At 44.9% G+C, this 24,430-nt stretch overlaps 1 protein-coding gene across 1 annotated transcript in view; it reads right to left on the bottom strand.

The window, feature by feature from the left end:
* Positions 1-22,320, bottom strand: part of LOC109714750 (fluoride export protein 1-like) — a 48,415-nt gene extending 26,095 nt beyond the window's left edge. Inside the window, exon 1 of the mRNA XM_020239450.1 lies at positions 22,202-22,320. The gene's annotated coding sequence lies outside the window, so the exon portion shown is untranslated. The remainder of the gene's footprint in view (positions 1-22,201) is intronic.

The following is a 24,430-nucleotide window of genomic DNA, read 5'->3' as shown; positions in this document are numbered from 1 at the left end:
TAGCTCCCACGAGTGCCACTCCGGAGACGGCGCTGTGCTTTTGCGTTGGTGTCGTTCGTGCAGGTTGGACTTGCTCTCCATGGACTGGTTTGTGTGGAGGTAGCTGTATAGTCGCGGCCGGGCGGGACGGGTGTGTTCACAGTCTCAGGGACTAGTATGATTACAGTCCTTATTTAAGATTGGGTTTGAGTTGACACTGTTCTACAGATGGTTAGATTTAGAGCATGATAGTATAGTGGCATATAGCTGTAGATTTGTTCCAGCTTTCTTTACTATTCTTGCTTATCCCTGTAGACTTAGTGGGTGGACCGATAAGTTTGAGGGCGGTACCCACTGAGGACTACTTATTTTTACAGTAGTTCTCACGTCCTGTTGTTACCATTATTTTTGCAGAGCCGTCGCCTTCGGCTGCTGCTGTTGCTGATCTTGATCGTGACAAGGGCGTCGCGAGTTAGAGCCTTTCCAGTCGAGTCGCAGAGCTAGAGGAGCATCAGCTACAGGTGGTTGTAGTTTTTGTGTCTTTACATACAGTTGTTATATCTCGCCAGAGCAAGTGTTTGTATATCTGGATGACATGTATGTATTGAACCACAGTTTATATATTTGGTTTATTTTTCTAGCTGCTCTATACTACTGTTTGTGGTATTGTTTGATTACAGATACTTCTACTTTTCTTTTCGTATACAGAAAAAATACCTATGTATACGGCGGGTCTGTTAGTGAGCCCGGAAAAACCAGTAACCCAGGGCGTGACATAAAGAGTCCTTACATTTACTATCAAGTAGATAAATACGGACCGTTGTTTAACCATATTATTATGAATGAATAGGAGGATTTGTGTGCTATTAGGAGCACATAAATTTAGATTTTTAAAATTTAAAATTTAAAATTTAGATTTAAAATTTGAAATTTAAAATTTAATATTTAGGCAAATTTGAGTTCATCTTGCGAGTGAGGTATCCCAAGAATGGTGAATTTTTTTTTTTTTGGTTGGAATTCATTATTATTCCACTCTAATTTTTGACCCAATGCTTAAGTCCAGTTATTATGTCTAAGCCTAATTAAGCTTATATACTTCCACATTTAGCCATAATGCTTATATGGTACTCCCCTCTAAAAAGACTTCCCCCTTTTACTCCCCTCTTTTAGACCCACGTCACCCTTTTAGACCCTGACGTCCACGTCCTCGTCAGCCCTAAACGCACAACCTAAGATCACCACAAGATCACCATGCGATGTGACCTCGTCAGTCCTAAACACACAACCCAAGATCACAATGCGATGTGAGACTTGTCTCGCTAGTTTTTGTAATTCCGACCCCGACTTAGTCTGTCAATCATCAACCCTGGCTTAGTCTGTCATACTTTCGACTGGTGAACTCACTCTGATACCAAATGTAACGATCTGACCGCTAGCAATAATAACTCGTTGGGCCAAAACCACCAGCCCAATGCTTAAGCCCAGTTATTATGTCTAGCCCAATTGTCACGCCCCGGATATCTCGTTTCCCGGGCATGCCGACAAATCTGCCGTATACAAAAAAAAATTTTCTGTATATGAAGCGATAGCTGTACCTGTGAAAATACAATACTACAACCAGTAGTATAGAGCTGTAAGGAACAAAACATAACCTGGTAGCAAATAAAAGTCCACTATACATACAACATCTGTATACAAAAGCTCGCCTCGCGAGAACAGTAATGATAGTATGTATAAGAACTCAAAAACTACAACTACCTGTAGCTGATACTCTACTAGCTCTGGCTCGTCTGATAGGGCTCTAAATCGTGACACCCTTGCCACGGTCAATCTTAGAGGGTGCAGCAGCCAGCACCGAAGGCTCTGCAAAACGAAAAGAAACAACAGGGCGTGAGAACTACTGTGAAAATAAGTAGTCCTCAATGGGTGCCGCCCTCAACATCAACGGTCCACCCACTAAGTTTACAAAAGGAAGTAAAGATAGTAGGAAAAGCTGGAAGACAATCTACAGCTACATGCCACTACACTATCATGCTGTACACTAACCAACTGTAGTAAAAGTAAAGTCCTGACCCAATCTCACCATGAACTGTGATACACCCGTCCCGCCTGTCGAAGTTACACTAGCAACCACCACGCTGGGTAGTTAGTGGAGAGCAAGTCGAACCAGGACACAACGACACCAACGCAAAAGCACAAAGCCCGACTCCGGAGTGGCACTCGTGGGAGCTACCCAACCGAGTATGCAAGCGTATCTCTGTCGAGCTCAATCAGGCTCTCACAGGCTATAGTCAAGTACACAGGGTCAAACTGGTCTACCCACCAACAGGTCACGTGCCCTCAGCACAATCTGATGCTAAAACAGCAAACCGGGTCCACCGTCCGTCCTGACGGCACCCAACTATCCGGAAGAGTCTGAACTCTACTGTAAAAATAGGCTCGGCATCCCAGCACGAGCGTAATAGTAAACTACACTACCAGGGGTATCCACCACACTGATACTGCGGCGATACAAAAATCATAACGGCTCCTAGAGCTAAATCTGGTAGTGTAAACAGGTGACAGATCCATAACGCTGATTTTCTCCTATGTCACATCCAAGTCCAACACGTATAATTTATCCATAATAAAACTAAGCTCCAAATTCAGTTTAGATGTCAACAACATGAAAGATCATGAATTCGAGCTATTTACACGTGAAATGCATCCACCAAATATACATGCCAACAATGAGACATTAGGAGTAGAATTCGATGATAAACCCACCTCAAAAGCTAATCTAACTCCGGCGCAACGTCGAGAACGGCGGAATCGCACCCTTGGCCGACCTCTTCGCGATGCTACGGCAACAAACGTGCGTACGAACGGCTCCGCGACGCGACGTCGGCGACGAAACACTCCACCCGAGCTTCTTGCTCAGCCGATGCTAGAGAGAGAGAGGGAAGAAGAAACACAGTAACCTTCTCTCTCAGCTCATCTCAATCCTATATAAACGGTGGAGGGAAATGGTGATGTGAACGAGACACGAAATGACCAAAACACCCTCTCACCTACCCTGGTGTATCGGTACACGAGCAAGTGTACCGGTACAAATGGCAACCCGAGAGCAGCTGTGCAAAATCTGTCGAAGTGTACCGGTATACCCCTGATGTTGTATCGGTACAGAAAGTATACCGGTACACCTTGATGGTTGTATCGGTACAGCAAGCAAAAAATCTGCTGTTTGTAGATTCCAATGCCAAGTCCTGCTCTCGCGTCCCCGCTGAGTCCGTTTTGCGTCTATTTCGCGCCAACGTGACTCGGACTTGTCCCGACACTCTCTAGAGCTGTCGACAAGCCTCTCCTGCTGAATACCAGGGATACCACATCCTTCCCCACTACAAAAAGTTTTGTCCTCGAAACTTTAACATACCTCAGCTCGGATCCTCAAAAAGGTAAGGGTAGGATTCTCTCATCACTGTCTCGGGCTCCCAAGTCGCCTCCCGCTCCTCGTGATTACTCCACTGCACCTTTACATACGGGATAACCCGATTACGCAATTCTTTCGTCTCCCAAGCAAGAATCCGCAACGGTCGCTCCTCGTATCTCAGATCCTCGCCAATCTCTAGTGGAGTGAAGTCGATCACGTGAGAAAGATCGAACACATATCTCCTCAATGCCGAGACGTGGAAGACATCATGAATGCCAGCTAGTCGCGGGGGTAGGGCGATCCTGTCGGCAACTGGTCCAACTCGCTCCAATACCTCAAAAGGGCCAACGAAACGTGGACTAAGCTTTTCACGTACTCCAAATCGGCGAATCCCTCTGGATGGCGAGACTTTGAGGAAAACATGATCTCGAACCTGAAACTCTAAGTCTCGTCTCATGGTATCGGCGTAGCTCCTCTAGCGGCTCTGAGCTGTCAAAAGGTGTCGTCGAACAACTTTCACCTTTTCCTCAGCCTCAAGCAAGATCTCAGGCCCTAGTTTCCTCCTCTCACCCACATCACTCCAAAACAAAGGGGATCGACATCTGCGTCCATACAACGCCTCAAACGGAGCCATCTGGATGCTCGTTTGATAGCCGTTGTTGTACGCAAACTCAGTCAGTCTCAAATGCCGATACCACCCTCCTCTAAAATTCAGGACGCATGCCCTCAGCATGTCCTCTAGAGTCTGTATGGTCTTCTCTGACTGACCATCTGTCTGTGGGTGAAACGTCGTGCTGAAATACAACCGAGTGCCCAAGGTTGTCTGAAGACTCCTCCAAAACTGTGACACAAACCTCGGGTCCCTGTCTGATACTATCGATATCGGCACACCGTGAAGCCTGACAATCTCATCCAGGTATAGCTGTGCGAGCCTCTCTCTGGACCAGGTGGTCTGAACTGGTAGGAAGTGAGCAGACTTGATCAGTTTGTCCACTATCACTCAAATAGCATCGAAATCACCCTGTGCTCAAGGCAACCCCACAACAAAGTCCATCGTGATCTGCTACCATTTCCACTAGGGCACTGGCAGACTCTGAAGCTTGCCAACAGGTACCTGATACTCGGCCTTCACCTGTTGACAAGTCAAACACTGAGCCACAAATCTGCTAATGTCCCTCTTCATTCCGTTCCACCAGAATTGTGCCTTCAAGTCCTTATACATCTTGGTTCCACCAGGGTGAACTGTATAAGGAGAACAATGAGCTTCTCTCAAAAATATCCACTCGGATCTCTGCATCCATAGGAACACACAGTCGGTCCCTGTACCGCAGTACTCCCGAATTGTCAACTACAAAGCCCTCAGCCTGTCCCCTGTCTTGCTGCTCTCGAATTCTCAACAAGTGCGGATCTCCACTCTATTTCTCTCGGATCCTACCCAACAGAGTGGGCTGCAAGACTATAGACATCAGTCTCGTAGTAGACCCAGGGAACACTATCTCGAGCCTCAGCCGCTCCAGCTCCTCGAGTAACGGCCTCTGCTGTGTGATCATCAAACTCAAGCTTTACACTGCCTTCCTGCCTAACGCATATGCCACCACATTCGTCTAACGGGATGATACTGAATACTGATGTCATAGTCCTTCAGTAACTCCAACCACCGGCGCTGCCTCAAATTCAATTTCCTTTGAGTGAACAGATACTTGAGACTTTTATGATCGGTGAAAACCTCGCAGTGCTCGTCATACAAGTAATGCCGCCACAACTTCAAAGCAAAAACTACCGCAGTAAGCTTCAAGTCATGTGTAGGGTAATTCTTCTCATAATCCTTTAACTGCCGCGAAGCATAAGCAATCACCCTACCATACTGCATCAGCACACAACCTAATCCACTGTGCGATGTATCACTATAGATCTCAAATCCTTCCCCCATCACTGAAAGGGCAAGGATAGGAGCTGACATCAATCTCTATCTCAACTCATCAAAGCTCCTCTGACAGTCCTCACTCCATACAAAACGTGTAAGGAAGTGAATTCTCGAAATCCGAGAGTTGTACTTCATCCAGGATCGACTAATTGTCGAGTGAGTATCCTTCGGAAAAGCTAAAGTTATCCGAAACACAAAAAGTGCATTGGAGTTGAGTCCGCGAGAGCATATAGTGCAAAACCTGGACTGGGCTGAAGTTGCTCTCGGGGACCGGTCCCTGGCAGGGAGAGACCGGTCCCCGAGGCTGGTGGTTGCTGGGGATATTTGATGCAACCTGTCCCTGGCTTAGGGGACCGATCCCCGTGTGTGATGCCAGCGAGAGAAGGCCAAAATCAGCTAAATCCTGAAAATCAAGCTCTCGGGGACCGGTCTCCCGAGGATCGGTCTCCCAGGGAGAGACCGGTTCCCGAACGCGAAGAGGCCTTCTGGCCGCCAAGACTGCTCTCGGGGACCGGTCTCCCCGACAAGGGACCAGTCCCTCTGGGCGCAAATGCCCAGTGAGGGCTATGTACAGGGTGAATAGTTGAGGGGCTAAAATGGATTTTGTTACAATAGAGAGGTATGTAGGTCCTCTCTCTCTCCCTCAGCCTCTTATTCTCTCTCTCTCTCACACTCTCTCTTGCTCCCTCTCTCTCTAGGAAAGAAAGAACAAAAAAGAAGGAGAAGAAGGAAGAGAAGAAGAAAAAGGAGAAGAAGAAGAAGAAAGAGGAGATCAAGCTAGAGATGGCTTGGAGCATCTTCCTCTCTTCCTCTCCTCTCTATTGGTGTAGCTCAAGAGGTAAGCTACAAACTCTAGCTTGTAGAACTTAGGGTTTTTGGGTTTTAAGCTTTGAGATGAGGTCAAATGGACTTCTAGCACCATTGTTGGTGGATTAGAGCTAGAGGCTAGGGTTTCATGGTGCAAATGGCATGATGCTAACCCTAGGGCACCCAAAATGGAATTTTTAGAAATAGATGAGATTAATCTCATTTGAGGCCTTGTAAACCTAATTGCTAGGTGTCCAAACGCGTTGGTGGAGTCGGAATTACGATTCGTCGAGCGGGTGTAGGACTATCGGCAAAGTAGGACCGACCTAGCTTCGTTTCTCCCAAAGAGGCGGGGAACACGTGGTTTGAAGTGCCGAGGAACACTTCTGGAACCTCCACAACGAACATCGACTACACAAGGTGGGGGGTGTCACCCCGAAGCAACCGGACTCTTTTCTATGTTTTAGAATAGCATATGATTGCATCTCTTGCATGTTGCATTGTAGGATTGCATAGTAGTACCTTTCCTTATGCTTTCTAATTGATAACCTAGTGTACATGGAACGCTTGGTGACTTGGATAGATGAGGATTGGGTCGGAACATGAATCTTATAATGCTAAAGAAAGGAGATGAAACATGATGGGTGTTTGGTGACATAGAAAGTAGCGTTTAAATGCTCAAGAACATATCGAGTGGCATTAATGTAGTGTATTTGACACCAGAGGTCAATGGACCTAGGGATAGGTGGATCCCTTAGAAAATACCTTGTGAGCAATGAATTTAGAAAAGCTAAACAGCATTACATGAATGTCGAGAACAGATGATTCCGCGAGAGATGTTGACCCTAGTTCATAGGGTATCCTCACATGGAGAGGATATAGACGAGTGTCTATTGAGATGTTGGCCCTAGAGGTAGGGTGTCCCCACATGGAGGGGATAGATCATGCTCACGGTCTGCTTGGGGTGGTACAGCCATCCATATCCTCACATAGAGAGGATTGTCGTCGAGTACTCCGGAGTGTCGGGCGATTTGGACCACTTGGAGGTCCGCAGACGGTTCCGGGTCTGGGAGCACATTTAGCTCCCCACTTAATGGGATGGCAAGGTGAGTCGAGGGCGAACCCAAGGGCTTCACCACAGATTGGGTAAATGAACAGTTAACAATGTCATTGAACATTAATATTCGAACATGGATCGAATTTGTTAGCATGATAGTAAACCTTTACTATATAACGCATGCATTCATTATACATGATTATGGGCATAGTAGCATAGTTTTTCTTTATGTCTTTACAGCTTTCAGATATCTATCTATCTATCTGTTGTTACTTGTGCCTACTTGGACCTAATGGGGAGACCGTCGGAGTCTGCGGCCGAGCCCACTGGGAACTATGGAAGATAGTTCTCACCCCACTCTATTTCCAGTGGTAGGTACAGGTTTACCGAGCGAGGACCGCGGCAAGGGCATCGCGCCCAATCAGTGAGACCGTGGTAGTATAGTAGTTTTCCGTTTTGCATTAGCATACCTATATATTGAGAGAGATTCATGTAGGTGAGGATTTGGAGAGCTATGTATTTTGAATGGATATATGTATTCATTTTGAGGAAAAGATGTACATGTAAAAAGGTGCAAAACTATTGCAATAATTAGTAAAGTACTCTCTTTATTTCACTTGTTTTCACTTGTGGATTACTTGCTCTTAGTTGTTGGCACTACTTGTGCCCCGTTGAATGTGTATGTTTAGAATTTAAATTTCCTGGATAAATTCTTGTACACATTCCTGTTGTTGAGCCTTAGGCGGACAGGGGAGGCGCTGTCCGTTCGGCGGTCCGCCCGGCACGCTCGAATTGTGCCAAATTGGTAGTGGTTTCGGGGCGGGGCGTGACAGTCGTATGGTATCAGGGCCAGGTTAGAGTAAGTAAAAAGAGAGTCTAGGATGACCTAGGAGACCTAGGTTAGTGAGCCCTAAGGTTATAGGTGCGTGAGCAGAACGTGAACCTATAACGATGGCGGAAGTTGATTCGATTGGGTCGAAGTTGGTAATATGTCTCTAGTTGTGATTAGAGACGGATTCAAGTGGTATGAGTTCTTGTCTTGAGGTGGTTGTGTCGGCGGCCGACGACATGATGCCAAGAGTTTAGAACGAGTACACTTGTGTGCTTCCGCCCGATTTCGTTGTTGAGTCGTTGTGTGTCATAATTGCGACGAGGCGAACGGGTTAAGATAATTAACCAAGTACTTGCGTTTCAGGAGCCAATGGCACCAAGAGGACACCCGAGCACGAGGTCTACTCCGGCACCGCTTTCCGAGGTGCCCGAGCAGGCTAAACAGAGCGAGATGGATCAGTTGCGGGCGCAAGTGACCGCGTTGACCAATGTGGTGCAGCGCCAGGAGACCCGATTCGAGCTGCTCCAGGATCTTTTGGAGCGGCAAGTTGCGGCGGCGGCTGCGACGGTGAACGAGGGCGGTAGTTCGCCCGCACCCGCGACTCATGTACCCGGAGCGGCAGAGGGTGAGGGCATAGCGGTGGTTCCGGTGACAGCACGCCTACCGCCAGCGATCGTACCACAGGCGGCGTCGAGATCGGCTACACCCGATGTGACGGCCGAAGATATGGAAGGAGAGCGCGCATTGGCGGCTCTTATTAAGTTCAACAAGTTCCATCCGCCTACCTTTGAGGGTGAGAAGGTGGAGCCGGTGATGGTCGAATCTTGGATCGATTCGATGGAGACTCTCTTTGAGGACTTGCGCACCTTGGAGAGGTATAAGGTGTACCTTGCTACCCACTATTTGGAGAAAGCGGCAAAGGAATGGTGGAAGCGCGTGAAGCGAGATCGGTCTTCCGATCTCCCGCCAATGCTGTAGGAGGAATTCAAGCGGGAGATGTTCGCCAACTACTTCCCCGATACCCTGAAGCGGAAGCTCAAGGAGAAGTTTCGCAAGTTGGAGCAAGGGGACTGCTCTGTGACGGAATATGAACAAGAGTTCTCCCACATCATTGATTGTGTTCCGGACGTAGTGAAGGATGACCGGGACCGGGCCGATTGGTTCTTGCGAGGACTTTGGCCGGGGATTTATAAGGCCATGCAGATACTCAAGCTCACGACCTTTGCGGAGGTCTTCGACCGAGCACTTTGGGCGAAGCACGGAGACGCCCATGTTCGGGAGAAGCGTGAGCTTATGACCGAGTCCAAAGACAAGGGCAAGAAACGCCAAGGTGGCGACGGTTCGGGGGGACAAACACGTTCCAAGAAACCCCCGAAGTATCCACGGACTCAGTCAAAGGGCGGTAGAGCGCGACGGTGCATCATATGCGGCGGAGACCACCTAGTCTCGCGATGTGAGCAAGGCCGAGGCAAGTGCTACAAGTGTGGGCAACCGGGACACTTCATTCGGGACTGCCCGGGGGGAGGAGCCTCACCTGCCCCATCGATTGTATCGGCGCTGGCGATTCCGGCTCAGTATGGAGGAGCTCCACCGGCGGCCGCGTCGACGGGACGCGCAGTGATGCCGCGTCAACCCGAGGTGACGCGATCAGCTCCGAGCGGTCGGGTATTCGCCGCTTAGGTTCAAGCCGAGGAGCCTGCGTAGGCGGAGGAGCATCGCCTTGTGGCAGGTATGGTTTTAATTAACGGAGTTCGCTCCAGGGCTTTATTTGATACAGGAGCCACGCATTCATTCATAAGTAGATCATTCGCACGCATGCATGGCATACTCATAGAGGCGAGTGACAAGTGGCGAGTTGAGGGCCTGGGTCGACGTTTAACACTTACTCGGAGTGTGCGTCGTGTCCAATACAAGTGGGTGACTGGATGATGCCTATTCGAACGTTAGAACTCAAGAAGCTCGAGGCTTATGACATCATTTTGGGCATGGACTGGCTCTCAAAATATCATGCAACGATCGACTGGAAGAGCAGAGTAATTACACTTCGTGAGCCAGGACAAAAGGAGTTCACATATCGGGCTTGTCAGAGCTCGTGCTTCGTCGCGACGGTGTCGGCGACGAGAGCAAGGAAGTTGGTTAGCAGCGGTTGCACGGCATTCTTAGCAATTATTGTGGAAGTGGAACGAGTAGCTCAAACACTACAGGAGTTATCGGTGGTGCGAGAGTTCCCGGATGTATTTCCCGCGGAATTACCAGGGATACCACCAGACCAGGAGATCGAGTTCGTCATAGACCTGGTTCCGGGTACCGCACCGATCTCAAAGGCTCCGTACCAAATGGCGCCGGCGGAATTGAAAAAGTTGAGGAGTCAATTGCAAGACCTCCTTGACAAGCAATTTATCCGGCAAAGTGTATCACCGTGGAGAGCCCCGGTGTTGTTTGTACGGAAGAAGGACGGATCGTTTCGACTCTGCGTGAATTATCGAGAGTTGAACAGAGTCACGATCAAGAACAAGTACCCACTACCCCGAATCGATGACCTGTTCGATCAGTTGCAGGGGTCGTGTGTGTACTCGAAGATTGACTTACAGTCTGGCTATCACCAGTTGAAAATTAAGTCGGAGGATGTGTAGAAATCGCGTTTCGTACGCGGTATGGGCACTATGAATTCACTGTCATGCCATTTGGACTCACGAACGCTCCAGCGGCATTTATGGACTTGATGAACCGTATCTTTAGGAAGTTTTTAGATCAATTTGTCGTGGTCTTCATAAACGACATATTGGTCTATTCTCGTAGTGACGAGGAACATGCCGAGCATTTGAGGATAGTGCTTCAAACCCTTCGGAAGGAGAAGCTGTGTGCTAAGTTAAAGAAGTGTGACTTCTGGCTCCGAGAAGTCGCATTTCTAGGACATGTGATTTCCGCAGGTGGAGTTTCTGTAGACCTAAGGAAAGTTGAGGCAATCAAGGATTGGCCGCGCCCGACGAATGTCACGGAGGTTCGAAGCTTCGTGGGCTTGGCGGGCTATTATAGGCGATTTGTGGAAGGCTTTTCCAAGATAGTGATTCCACTTACCCGCCTGACTCAGAAGGGCACTAGGTTCGTGTGGAGCGAAGAGTGCGACCGGAGTTTTAAAGAGTTGAAGCAAAAATTAACTTCGACTCCGGTGCTCGCTCTACCGGTACAAGGCGAAGACTTTGTAGTCTACAGTGACGCCTCCTATCTAGGACTGGGGTGTGTTTTGATGCAAAACGGAAAGGTGATTGCTTATGCATCTCGTCAGCTGAAGAGCTATGAGAAGAACTACCCCATCCACGATTTGGAGCTAGCAGCGGTAATCTTCGCCTTGAAGCTGTGGCGGCACTACTTGTATGGTGCCCATTGTGAGATTTACACAGACCACAAGAGTTTGAAATATCTGTTCACACAGAAAGAGCTCAATATGCGACAGCGGCGGTGGTTAGAATTGTTAAAAGACTATGACGTCGATATCCTCTACCACCCCGGGAAGGCCAATGTGGTCGCTGATGCATTGAGCAGAAAATCGGCGGAGAACCTCTTGATGTGGGTTACAAATCAATCACCCTTGCGGTTAGACATGGAGCGGATGAACCTTGAGGTGGTCGCTCCCGAGGTTCCGGTCCAGTTGATGGCGCTCGTTATTCAACCGACCTTGTTGGAGAGGTCAAAGATCTGCAACCCGCAGACCCGGAACTCCAAAAGGTGCGGCGAAACATCGAGGAAGGTCGAGGTGGCGATTTCAATTTAGACGCCGGTGGTACACTCCGGTTTCGAAACCGATGGTGTGTGCCAAAAGATGGAGAGCTTCGTGAGCTAATTCTACAAGAAGCGCATCGGTCTCCATATGCCGATCACCCGGGCGGCACCAACATGTATCAGGACTAAAAATACACTACCGGTGGCCGAGAATGAAGAGTGATATTGGACGCTTTGTGGCGAAGTGCTTAACATGCCAACAAGTGAAAGCAGAGCGTCGATTTCCAGCGAAAAAACTTCAAAGCCTACCAATCCCCGTTTGGAAATGGGAGGATATATCGATGGACTTCGTAGTCGGCTTGCCTCGCTCAACGGGCGGCCACGATGCAATTTGGGTAATTGTGGACCGATTGACGAAGTCGGCTCACTTCTTGCCGATCCACACCACGTGGTCGGGTGACAAGTTAGCGCAGGTATATCTCGACGAGATAGTGAGACTGCATGGGGTGCCGAAATCGATCGTGTCGGATCGTGACCCCCGGTTCACTTCACACTTCTGGAAGAGCCTGCAGGAAGCCCTTGGCACACGGCTCGACTTTAGCACCATATTTCATTCTCAGACCGATGGGCAAACAGAGAGAACCATTCAAACTCTGGAGAACATGTTTCGAGCGTGTGTCATCGACTATAAGGGAAATTGGTGTGATCACCTACCTATGGCCGAGTTCGCCTACAACAACAGTTATCATGCTAGTGTGGAGATGGCACCGTTCGAGGCTCTCTATGGGCGGACGTGTCGGTCTCCTATACACTGGATCGATGTGGGTGAGCGTGCAGAGTTCGGCCCCGATATTCTGCGAGAAGCGGAGGAGAGAGTACGCCTTGCTCGCAAGAGATTGCTCACGGCACAGTCGAGAAAGCAAAGCTATGCAGATAGGCGCCGACGAGATATAGAGTTCGCGGTGGGCGACCGCGTATTCTTGAAGGTTTCACAGATGCGGGGTGTGAAGCGGTTTGGAGTGCAGGGAAAATTGAGTCCCCGATACATTGGACCCTATGAAATATTGGAGCGAGTTGGCACGGTGGCTTATCGACTCACCTTGCCGCCGAAGCTCGCGGATGTACACAATGTGTTCCATGTCTCCAATCTCCGCAAGTATATTCACGATCCCGAGCACGCAATGCTATATGAGCCACCGGAGCTTCAAGAGGACTTGAGCTATGAAGAGTTTTCGGTGATGATTATCGTACGAGAGATGCGAAAATTAAGGAATCGAGAAATTCCCTACATGAAGGTTCGGTGGAGCAATCATAATGATCGCGAGGCCACCTGGGAACTCGAGGATCTAATGAGGAAGCACCACCCTCATCTGTTCGAGGAGTGAGGTCACGTGCCCTCAGCACAATCTGATGCTAAAACGGCAAACCGGGTCCACCGTCCATCCTGACGGCATCCAACTGTCCGAAATAGTCTGAACTCTACTGTAAAAATAGGCTCGGCATCCCAACACGAGCGTAACAGTAAACTATACTACCTGGGGTATCCACCACACTGATACTGCCGCCATATAAAAATCATAACGGCTCCTAGAGCTAAATCTGGTAGTGTAAACAGGTGACAGATCCATAACGCTGATTTTCTCATATGTCACATCCAAGTCCAACACGTATAATTTATTCATAATAAAACTAAGCTCCAAATTCAGTTTAGATGTCAACAACATGAAAGATCATGAATTCGAGCTATTTACACGTGAAATGCATCCACCAAATATACATGTTGACAATGAGACATTAGGAGTAGAATCCGATGATAAACCCACCTCAAAAGCTAATCCAACTCTGGCGCGACATCGAGAACGGTGGAATCGCACCATCGCCTGACATCCTCGCGATGCTACGGCAACAAACGTGCGTACGAACGGCTCCGCGACGCGACGTCGGCGATGAAACACTCCACCTGAGCTCCTCCTTGGGAGTCCATTGCTTGGCAGGCGATGCACACGCCTGGTGGAGGAGAGTGAGGCGAGATCAGGGATTGGTAGCGTTGCAAATGAGATGGGATGAGTTCTGTGGAATGCTGTTTGGGATGTATTTTTCCAACAGTGTGAAACAGAAGCTCGAGGAGGATTTGAAGAGGATTCAGCAGGGGGATCGGCCAGTGCAGGAGTACATTCGGGAGTTTACTCGACTCCTTAACTGTGTGCCGTTTGTGGCCAGGGACGAGGCGCACAAGGTTTATCTGCTTGAGCATGGGCTGAGACTCGATATCTACAGGTTGGTGCGGGCGCAGAGGTCGAGGACCCTGAATGCGTCCATAGAGCAGGCCTTATGGGTGGAGAGAGGTGAGGTGTCGCTTCAGGAGAGGACTCAGGCAGCGGGACAGAGTCAGGACAGGAAGCGCCTAGCTCCTGACGACGGAGGACAATCGAGTAGCAGGCGTCCGCCAAGACCACCACGATCACGCTCTCAGGGTCGTGGGTCTTCGGGGCGTCAGCGTTTTGGGGGATTCCGTTAGCAGAGGCAGTCTCAGGGGTCGCCACAGTGTGTGATTTGTGGGGTACCACACGGGGCTCGGCAGTGTGAGCAGCTTGAGGGCCGGTGTTTTGGATGTGGACAACCAGGGCACATGAGGTCAGCATGCCCCCGAGCAGCATCACCAGCGCCGTCGATAGCTTCCTCACCATGAGCACCCCAGCAGTCGTATCGAGCAGCACCGAGTTACCGCCAGGAGGATAGATCGTCCATGCCCCGTCAGAGTGAGCGGAGGCAACAGTCGCCGAGTGGGCGGGTCTATGCAGCCCAGGTGGAGGACTCTTCAGCAGTCGACCGAATGGTGGCAGGTATCATTCTGATTTCTGGCATTAGAGCTCGTACACTTTTTTAATATCAGTGCATCACATTTCTTTGTTAGTCGAGCATTTGCATTGTTACATGGTCTAGAGTTAGGGGCGTTGTCACAGGCACGAGAGGTACAGATATCAAATCATGTTTTACAGGTTGTAGAGTGTTGTTGGTCGTGTCCGGTGCAGTTGGATTCGTGGATCATGCCCGTAGACTTGTTTGTGTTAGGGCATCTGCAGGACTTCGACGTCGTGCTCGGTATGGATTGGCTGGCGCGGTACTATGCTACGATCGATTGTGGAGCGAGGACGGTGACGTTCCGCGAACCAGGCCAAGAGGAGTTTACTTTTAGAGGCTGCAGGAGTACGTTGTTTGCCACCTGGATATCTTCGGCGAGGGCTCGACAGATGCTGAGTAGTGGTTGTATCATTTTTCTAGCTACAGTTGTAAAGGTACCTACGGCGGCGCCGGGACTCGAGGATATTCCTATAGTCCGAGAGTTTTCGGATTTGTTTCCCCCAGAGTTGACGACGATGCCGCCGGAGAGGAAAATTGAGTTTGTGATTGATGTAGTTTCTGGAACTGCACCAATCTCAAAGGTACCTTATCGGATGGCATCGGCGGAGCTGAGAGAGTTAAAGGCGCAGCTTCAGGATCTGATGCATGGTATGTGAGACCCAGTATATCGCCTTGGGGAGTACCGGTGTTATTTGTAAAGAAGAAGGATGGGTCACTTAGGTTATGTGTGGATTATCAAGAGCTGAATAAAGTGACCATCAAGAACAAGTATCCTTTGCCGCGCATTGACGATCTGTTTGATCAGCTGCAAGGATCTTGTGTCTTCTCGAAGATTGATCTCCAGTCAGGTTACCACCAGCTGAGGGTGAGGGCCGAGGATGTTCCCAAGACGGCTTTTCGGACTTGGTACGGGCATTATGAGTTTACGATGATGCTTTTTGGATTGACGAATGCCCCTACCGCATTCATGGATTTGATGAACAGAGTGTTCAAGCCGTTCTTGGATAGATTTGTAGTAGTCTTCATCGATGACATTTTGATATACTCCCGGAGCGATGCCGAGCATGAGGAGCACTTGAGGATTGTGCTACAATTTCTGCGAGAGAAGAAGTTGTATGCCAAGTTAAAGAAGTGCGAGTTCTGGTTACGGGAGGTAGCTTTCTTAGGCCATGTGATTTCTGTAGAGGGAGTAGCAGTGGACCCGAAAAAGATTGATTCTATTCGGGATTGGCCTAGACCGACGATGGTGACTGAGGTGAGGAGTTTCCTGGGACTGGCAGGATATTATCGTCAGTTTGTGAAAGGCTTTGCGATGTTTTCCACACCCCTCACTCGATTGACTCGAAAAGGAATTCGTTTTGTATGGAGTGAGGACTGTCAAATGAGCTTTGATGAGTTGAGACAGAGATTGATGTCAGCTCTTATCTTTGCCCTTTCAGTGATGGGGAAAGGATTTGTGATCTATAGCGATGCATCGCACAGTGGATTGGGTTGTGTGCTGATGCAGCATGGTAGGGTGATTGCTTATGTTTCGCGGCAGTTAAAGGATTATGAGAAGAATTACCCTACACATGACCTGGAGCTTGCCGCGGTAGTCTTTGCTTTGAAGTTGTGACGACATTACTTGTATGGCGAGCACTGCGAGGTTTTCACCGATTATAAAAGTCTCAAGTATCTGTTTACTCAAAGGGAATTGAATCTGAGGCAGCGCCGGTGGTTGGAGTTACTGAAGGACTATGACATCAGTATTCAGTATCATCCCGGGAAGGCGAATGTGGTGGCAGATGCGTTGAGCAGGAAGGCAGTGCAGAGCTTAAGTTTGATGATCATACAGTAGAGGCCGTTACTCGAGGAGCTGTAGCGGCTGAGGCTCGAGATAGTGTTCCCTGGGTCTACTGCGAGACTGATGTCTATGGTCTGGCAGCCCACTCTGTTGGATTGGATCCGAGAGAAATAGAGTGGAGATCCACACTTGTTGAGGATTCGAGAGCAGTTAGACAGGGGACAGGCTGAGGGCTTTGTAGTTGACAGTTCGGGAGTACTGCGATACAGGGACCGACTGTGTGTGCCTTTGGATGCAGAGATCCGAGCGGATATTTTGAGAGAAGCTCATTGTTCTCCTTATACAGTTCACCCTGGTGGAACTAAGATGTATAAGGACTTGAAGGCACAGTTCTGGTGGAACGGAATGAAGAGGGACATTGGCAGATTTGTGGCTCAGTGTCTAACTTGTCAACAGATGAAGGCCGAGCATCAGGTACCTGCTGGCAAGCTTCAGAGTCTGCCAGTGCCCGAGTAGAAATGGGAGCAGATCACGATGGACTTCGTTATGGGGTTGCCTAGAGCACAGGGTGGTTTCGATGCTATTTGGGTGATAGTGGACAGACTGACCAAGTCTGCTCACTTCCTACTAGTTCAGACCACCTGGTCGAGAGAGAGGCTCGCGCAGCTATATCTGGATGAGATTGTCAGGCTGCACGGTGTGCCGATATCGATAGTATCAGACAGGGACCCGAGATTTGTGCCACAGTTTTGGAGGAGTTTCAGACAGCTTTGGGCACTCAGTTGCATTTCAGCACGGCCTTCCACCCACAGACAGATGGTCAGTCAGAGAGGACCATACAGACTCTAGAGGACATGCTGAGGGCATGCATCCTGGATTTTGGAGGAGGGTGGTATCGACATTTGAGACTTGCTGAATTTGCGTACAACAACAGCTATCAAACGAGCATCCAGATGGCTCCGTTTGAGGCGTTGTATGGACGCAAATGTCGATCCCCTTTGTTTTGGAGTAATGTGGGTGAGAGGAGGACACTAGGGCATGAGATCTGGCTTAAGGCTGAGGAAAAGGTGAGAGTTGTTCGACGACACCTTTTGACAGTCCAGAGCCGCAAGAGGAGCTACACCGATATCAGGAGACAAGACTTGGAGTTCCAGGTTGGAGATCATGTTTTTTCCAAAGTCTCGCCATCTGGAGGGATTCACCGATTTGGAGTATGTGGAAAGCTTAGTCCACGTTTCGTTTGCCCTTTTAAGGTATTGGAGCGAGTTGGACCAGTTGCCTACAGGATCGCTCTACCCCCGCGACTAGCTGGCATTCATGATGTCTTCCACGTCTTGGCATTGAGGAGATATGTGTTCGATCCTTCTCACGTGATCGACTTCACTCCACTAGAGATTGGCGAGGATGTGAGATACAAGGAGCGACCGTTGCAGATTCTTGCTCGGGAGACGAAAGAATTGCGCAATCGGGTCATCCCGTATGTAAAGGTGCAGTAGAGTAATCACGAGGAGCGGGAGGCGACTTGGGAGCCCGAGACAGTGATGAGAGAATCCTACCCTTACCTTTTTGAGGATCCGAGCTGAGGTATGTTTAAGTTTCGAGGACGAAACTTTTTGTAGTGGGGGAGGATGTGGTATCCCTGGTGTTCAGCAGTAGAGGCTTGTCGACAGCTCTGGAGAGTGTCGGGACAAATCCGAGTCACGTTGGCGCGAAATAGACGCAAAACGGACTCAGCGGGGACGCGAGAGCAAGACTTGGCATTGGAATATGCAAACAGCAGATTTTTTGTTTGTTGTACCGGTACAACCATCAAGGCGTACCGGTATACTTTCTGTATCGGTACAACATCAGGGGTGTACCGGTACACTTCGACAGATTTTGCGCAGCTGCTCTCGGGTTGCCATTTGTACCGGTACACTTGCTCGTGTATCGGTACACCAGGGTAGGTGAGAGGGTGTTTTGATCATTTCGTGCCTCGTTCACATCACCACTTCCCTCCACCGCTTATATAGGATTGAGAGGAGCTGACAGAGAAGGTTGCTATGTTTCTTCTTTCCTCTCTCTCTCTAGCATCGGCCGAGCAAAGAGGAGCTCGGGTGGAGTGTTTCGTCGCCGACGTCGCGTCACGGAGCCGTTCGTACGCACGTTTGTTGCCATAGCATCGCGAGGAGGTCGGGCGAGGGTGTGATTCCGCCGTTCTCGACGTCGCGCCGGAGTTGGATTAGCTTTTGAGGCGGGTTTATCATCGGATTCTACTCCTAATGTCTCATTGTCGGCATGTATATTTGGTGGATGCATTTCACGTGTAAATAGCTCGAATTCATGATCTTTTTTGTTGTTGACATCTAAACTGAATTTGGAGCTTAGTTTTATTATGGATAAATTATACGTGTTGGACTTGGATATGACATAGGAGAAAATCAGCGTTATGGATCTGTCACCTGTTTACACTACCAGATTTAGCTCTAGTAGCCGTTATGATTTTTGTATCGCCACAGTATCAGTGTAGTGGATACCCCAGGTAGTGTAGTTTACTGTTACGCTCATGCTGGGATGCCGAGCTTCTTTTTACAGTAGAGTTCAGACTATTCCAAATAGTTGGGTGCCGTCGGGACGAACGATGGACCCGGTTTGCCGTTTTAGCATCAGATTGTGCTGATGGCACGTGACCTGTTGGTGGGTAGACCAGTTTGACCCTGTGTACTTGACTATAGCCTGTGAGAGCCTGATTGAGCTCGACAAAGATACGCTTGTATACTCGGTTGGGTAGCTCCCACGAGTGCCACTCCGGAGTCGGGCTTTGTGTTTTTGCATTGGTATCGTTGTGTCCTGGTTGGACTTGCTCTCCACTAACTACCCAGCGTGGTGGTTGTTAGTGTAGCTTCGACAGGCGGAACGGGTGTATCACAGTCCCTAATGAGATTGGGTCAGGACTTTACTTTTACTACAGTTGGTTAGTGTAGAGCATGATAGTGTAGTGGCATGTAGCTGTAGATTGTCTTCCAGCTTTCCCTACTATCTTTACTTCCTTTTGTAGATTTAGTGGGTGGACAGATGATATTGAGGGTGGCACCCACTGAGGACTACTTGTTTTCACAGTAGTTCTCATGCCATGTTGTTTCTTTTCGTTTTGCAGAGCCTTCGGTGCCGGCTGCTGCACCCTCTGAGATTGACCGTGGCAAGAGCGTCGCGAGTTAGAGCCCTACCAAACGAGCCAGAGCTAGTGGAGTACTAGCTACAGGCAGTTGTAGTTTTTGAGTTCTTATACATACTGTCATTACTGTTTCTCGCGAAGCGAGCTTTTGTATACAGATGTTGTATGTATAGTGGACTTTTATTTGCTACCAGGTTATGTTTTATTCCTTACAGCTCTATACTACTGGTTGTAGTATTGTATTTTCACAGATACAGCTATCACTTCGTATATAGGAAAAATTTCTTTGTATACGGCGGATTTGTCGACGTGCCCGAGGAACGAGATATCCGGGGCGTGACACTTTCAGAGTATTGATAAAATTATTCTTTATATAAAATAATTTACTAGGTAGTTTTATGGTACTTTAGAAACAAGCCTAAGAACTTTAGTATGGTTAAAATATACTTCGAAAAAAAAAAAAAAAAAAAAAACAATTCATTTCAACCTGGGGAAAGCTAAAAACTTCATTATAATTGGATTCAAATTCTAAATCCAAGTTCAAATTTAAATTTATTATTATTTTAAATTTTAAATTTAAATTATAAATTATAAATTATAAATTATAAATTATAAAATTTAAAATTTTATTATATTTTAAAATTTAAAATTTAAATTTTAAAATAGAAAATATAAATTATTAATTTTTAAATTTTAAATTTGTAAAATTTAAACTTAGATTATAAATTCTAATTTTAAAATTTGGAGGAGAGGATGGAGAAGAAGATGAAAAAGATACAACCTTACCTAGTCTCCTAATCTTTCAATTGCACCCCAATAGTCACCTCAAGAAGCTCATCAATTTCGTCGAGAACACGACAAGATGGCGAGTCCTAACCCTATAACTGACTCTTCTTGATATGTGATATTTATAAGGAAAAAAAAAATCTACGAATCAATTCTAATCTTAGTGCTTTTAATTTCAATCTCTTATTAAATTAAATTAAATTAAATTAGATTATCTCATGAGATAATTTTTTTCCCATTGGGACCCAAAAAGCCTACAAATGGATTCTACTCTTAGTGCTAACATCTTTTCTCAAAAAGAATTTTATTAGTGTTCATGCTCAAAAGATATATATTCTCAGTGCCAAACTCATTCTCTTCTTAAATTAAAATAAATTAAAGTAAATTATTTTATGAAATGATTCTTTTCATATAATAATATCCCCAAGAGAGGTTGGCTTCAGATTCCTTTCTCTTTTTACCCTTTTGCAACTAAGTCCCTAAACACTACTTACTTTCAAATTTGATGAAAATAAGTCAAAATTAGCTCATTTGAGCTTTACTTAGTTTTCGATCCTCCTCCGATCGTGACCAAATAATTATGAAACGATCCGACCTGCTATAAACTGATCAGAATCAGTATCCCATCCGATGTGGGACTATTGCGACATTATAGCTCTCACACTTCCGGCTGGTATTTGTCTCTGATACCAAATGCAACGATCCGACCCGTTAGCAATAATTACTCATTGGGCCCAAACAACTGGCCCAAAATGCGTAAACCCAGTTATTATTATTAGCGTGTAGGTCTCATATAAATTGATCGAAATCAGTATCCCATCCGATATAGGACTATTGGAGCGTTATAATTTTATTATTAAAAAAATGGCCATATATTACTGTTTTTCCATGTGTCAAGTAAATAATAAGAGAGCGTAATTTATCCTATAGAAAAAATTTATTATGGAATGTTTGGGTTTAAAAACAAAAAAAAAAAACCCTAAAAACTAAAGAATAGTCAAACTATACGACCAAAAATGGAGTAAAATAACAATCCGGTCCAACTTCTAGAAATATAAAAATCGATTATTGGTTTGAATTCAAAATTCAAATTCAGTTTTCAAAATTTAAAATTTATATTTGCAAAATTTTAATTTCAAATATCAAGATTCAAATTTCAAATTTTAAAATTTTAGATTCTAAATTTCAAAATATTAAATTTAGATTTAGATTATTGAAATTTCAAATTTCAAATTATAAAATTTTACATATTAAATTTAAAATTTAAGTTTCAAATTTAAATTTTAAATGCTAAATTTTCAACTTTCATAATTCTAAATTTATCTTTGAAATTTCAAAATTTTAAATTTTAAAACTGATAATTTAAAATTTTCTTTGAAATTTAAAGTAAAAATTTTCAAATATTCAAATTTTAATTTCAATTTTTTTTTATTTCAGGATGTTGAAATTAGATTTCATGTTTTAAATTTTAATTTTTAATTTAATTTTAATCTTCAAATTATAATTTTAAAATTTAAATTTTAATAAAAGAATATTGAATTGTTAGAAATTTATTGAAGTTTGATTTTTAGACAATTTGTTTAATTTTTCAATCTTTTTTAAGAAAGTAATTCATTCAATTTCATATTGTTAGGGTTTTCTTAATCATCCTGGGTAGTTTTTTAAAATTTTTATTTTAATATTCTGAAAAAATGGATTTGGATTTTTTAGTTTGAGGCTATTCTTTTGGTATCAAGAAAATTTATTTTTTTTAAAAAAAAACATCATATTAATAAATAAACAGACAAAAAAAAGCTATAAAGAAAAGAGAAGAATTAAAAAGGCTCTTTTTTGGTTAGCATGTTTATTTTTAATTTTCAAGTAAATTAATTGGCGAAGATGTGAGTACCTGAATTTGAATCGATGATAATGTATTCGTCGGCGACGAGGCAAGATACGGATAGTGAGAGAGATGAAATAGTTTAGTACAAGGATTATGACCACAGAATGATACGGAGAAATAAGAAAAGAAAAGGTTTTTTTTTTTTTTTTTTTTTTTTTTTTTTTTTTTTTTTTGTTTAGCCGAGAGAGAGAAAGCTTTTTTTTTTTTTTTTTTTTTTTAAAGGTGGGGCAGGAGGATGTGAAGTGGGAAATTGAAATGAGAAAAATTTATGGGAACCAGAGAGAGAGTTTTAATGTGAGAAAGTGGAGTTTGACGCGCGATTTAAGAGAATTCAATTTTTTAAGAATTTGAAAATCTTGCAAAAAAAAGATAATTCTATCAAAGAAAACAAGTGACGGATATTTTAATTGTCATTCATTGGATGAGATTTAACGGTTTTAAAATATCTCTATAATAATTTTATCATAGAAAATCTAAAATTATCAAATAGTTAACCGATAAGACCATAATATCATTTTTGTTGTTATATTTTAATTGAGGGGTATTTGTGGAAAGAAAAAAACTTTTTTTTTTTTTTAAAGGAGTGTGAATATTGATAAGGGTATGGGCATGGATATTCTTAAATTTAGGTTCGTGACTCCGGTCTCAAATTTTATAATTTAGGCATTTGGACTAGCTTTTTAAAAGTGATTTTTGGTTTAAAAATAATTTTCGGCTTAATAGAGTGTTTGTAACCTCGTTTTCAAAATATGATTCTGATTTTTAGAATCAGTTTTCTAATTTTCTAGACTCAGAATAAAAAAATAGCTAAAACGTGCTTTTTGCAATTTGATTATAATTTTGAACTCAAATTTTAAATTTTTATTTTGATTTTAGGTTCAAATTTTAAATTGAAAAGGCGAATCGATGCCAAAACCTAATGAATGTATATTTTGAAGTTACCCATAAAGTTTCACATCGATCCAATACCTAAACGATCTAATACACGAACTGGAATAAAACCATGGTGTTGAACAAGAATTGTAGACAAATTTTCACGTCGAATTTGAGCCCAATCAAACGACTAAAAAGGCTCTAAAATGTGCTCATAAACCTAGTATTGGTTTAAATTAGAATTTTATAGAAGTTCGTAGACTTTCTTCCCAAATTTATGATTATATACATTAATTATGTGATGAAAAATGTTACTGATACACTCAAAAAGTGATATAAATCTTACACTATCCTAGGAGGATTTGAAAACCGTTTAAATATTTGGTATTTAAAAATTTGAATTGACAAACACAGAATTTAATATACACTTTTGAATACAAATGTGTAAGATTTACATTTATTTTTAGATGTATACGTAGCAGCAGTACTCTTATATGACGAAGCTTTTGTTGCTCCTCCCATGAGCCTTATGATCTATCCATCTCAGGCTGATTTCGAAGTCATTTATATATAATGAAGGAGCAAAATCAACTTTTTATTCATCTGCGTCAAATATATATAGTACGCTAAGGGAGCGGTTGGTTTCTCAGAAAAATATAAAATAATTATCTTTGAAAAAAAATGTTCTATAAAAAATATTCTGTTTCATAGTTTTTATTTGTTTTAAACAAAACGTTAAAAAATTTTATAAACTATTTTTTTTAGAAAATCAGGAATTTTTTTTTTTATTTTCAAAAGAATCGGCCTCATCCTACTCCAAAAAGGTGCCATTCTTTCGTGTGCTTGTTTGCTGGCGTGGAGCCTCATTATTCGAAACTATATCTATTTAGCATCGAATAAATTCGTCTCGTTCAAATTTAGGCTCGGATAAAATTTTAAGTATTTATACTTATATTTCCATGATACAATATGATATAAAGTCCAGTGTCACGCCCCGGGGCCGATTTTAAAAGCCTTTTTAAACAGAGTTGCGGAAAACGTGCCATTTTTTTTTTTTTTTTCAACCTGGCCCACGCGACGTACAGACCCGCCACAAATACAAAGTTCCTCTGTCCACTCGGACAGAGTCTCCTTTGTATTTGCACGGCGTACCAACGATACAACAGGATCACAACTACAACCTACATTTACCAAACAACAACCAAAGCATGATATGCATTTCCATACAGCTAACAATCCTTAGAATGATGCATGCCTCTAAGCACTCCTTAGGCGCTGGATGATGCAATGCACAATACAACAAACATCCTATTTAAAAGTGCTCCCCACACGGAAGCTTTTGTTTTTAAACTCTAATTCATT

Source organism: Ananas comosus, linkage group 9 (assembly GCF_001540865.1).
Source record: "Ananas comosus cultivar F153 linkage group 9, ASM154086v1, whole genome shotgun sequence".
Classification (NCBI taxonomy): domain Eukaryota; kingdom Viridiplantae; phylum Streptophyta; class Magnoliopsida; order Poales; family Bromeliaceae; genus Ananas; species Ananas comosus.
This window is presented reverse-complemented; position numbering and strand designations above follow the sequence as displayed.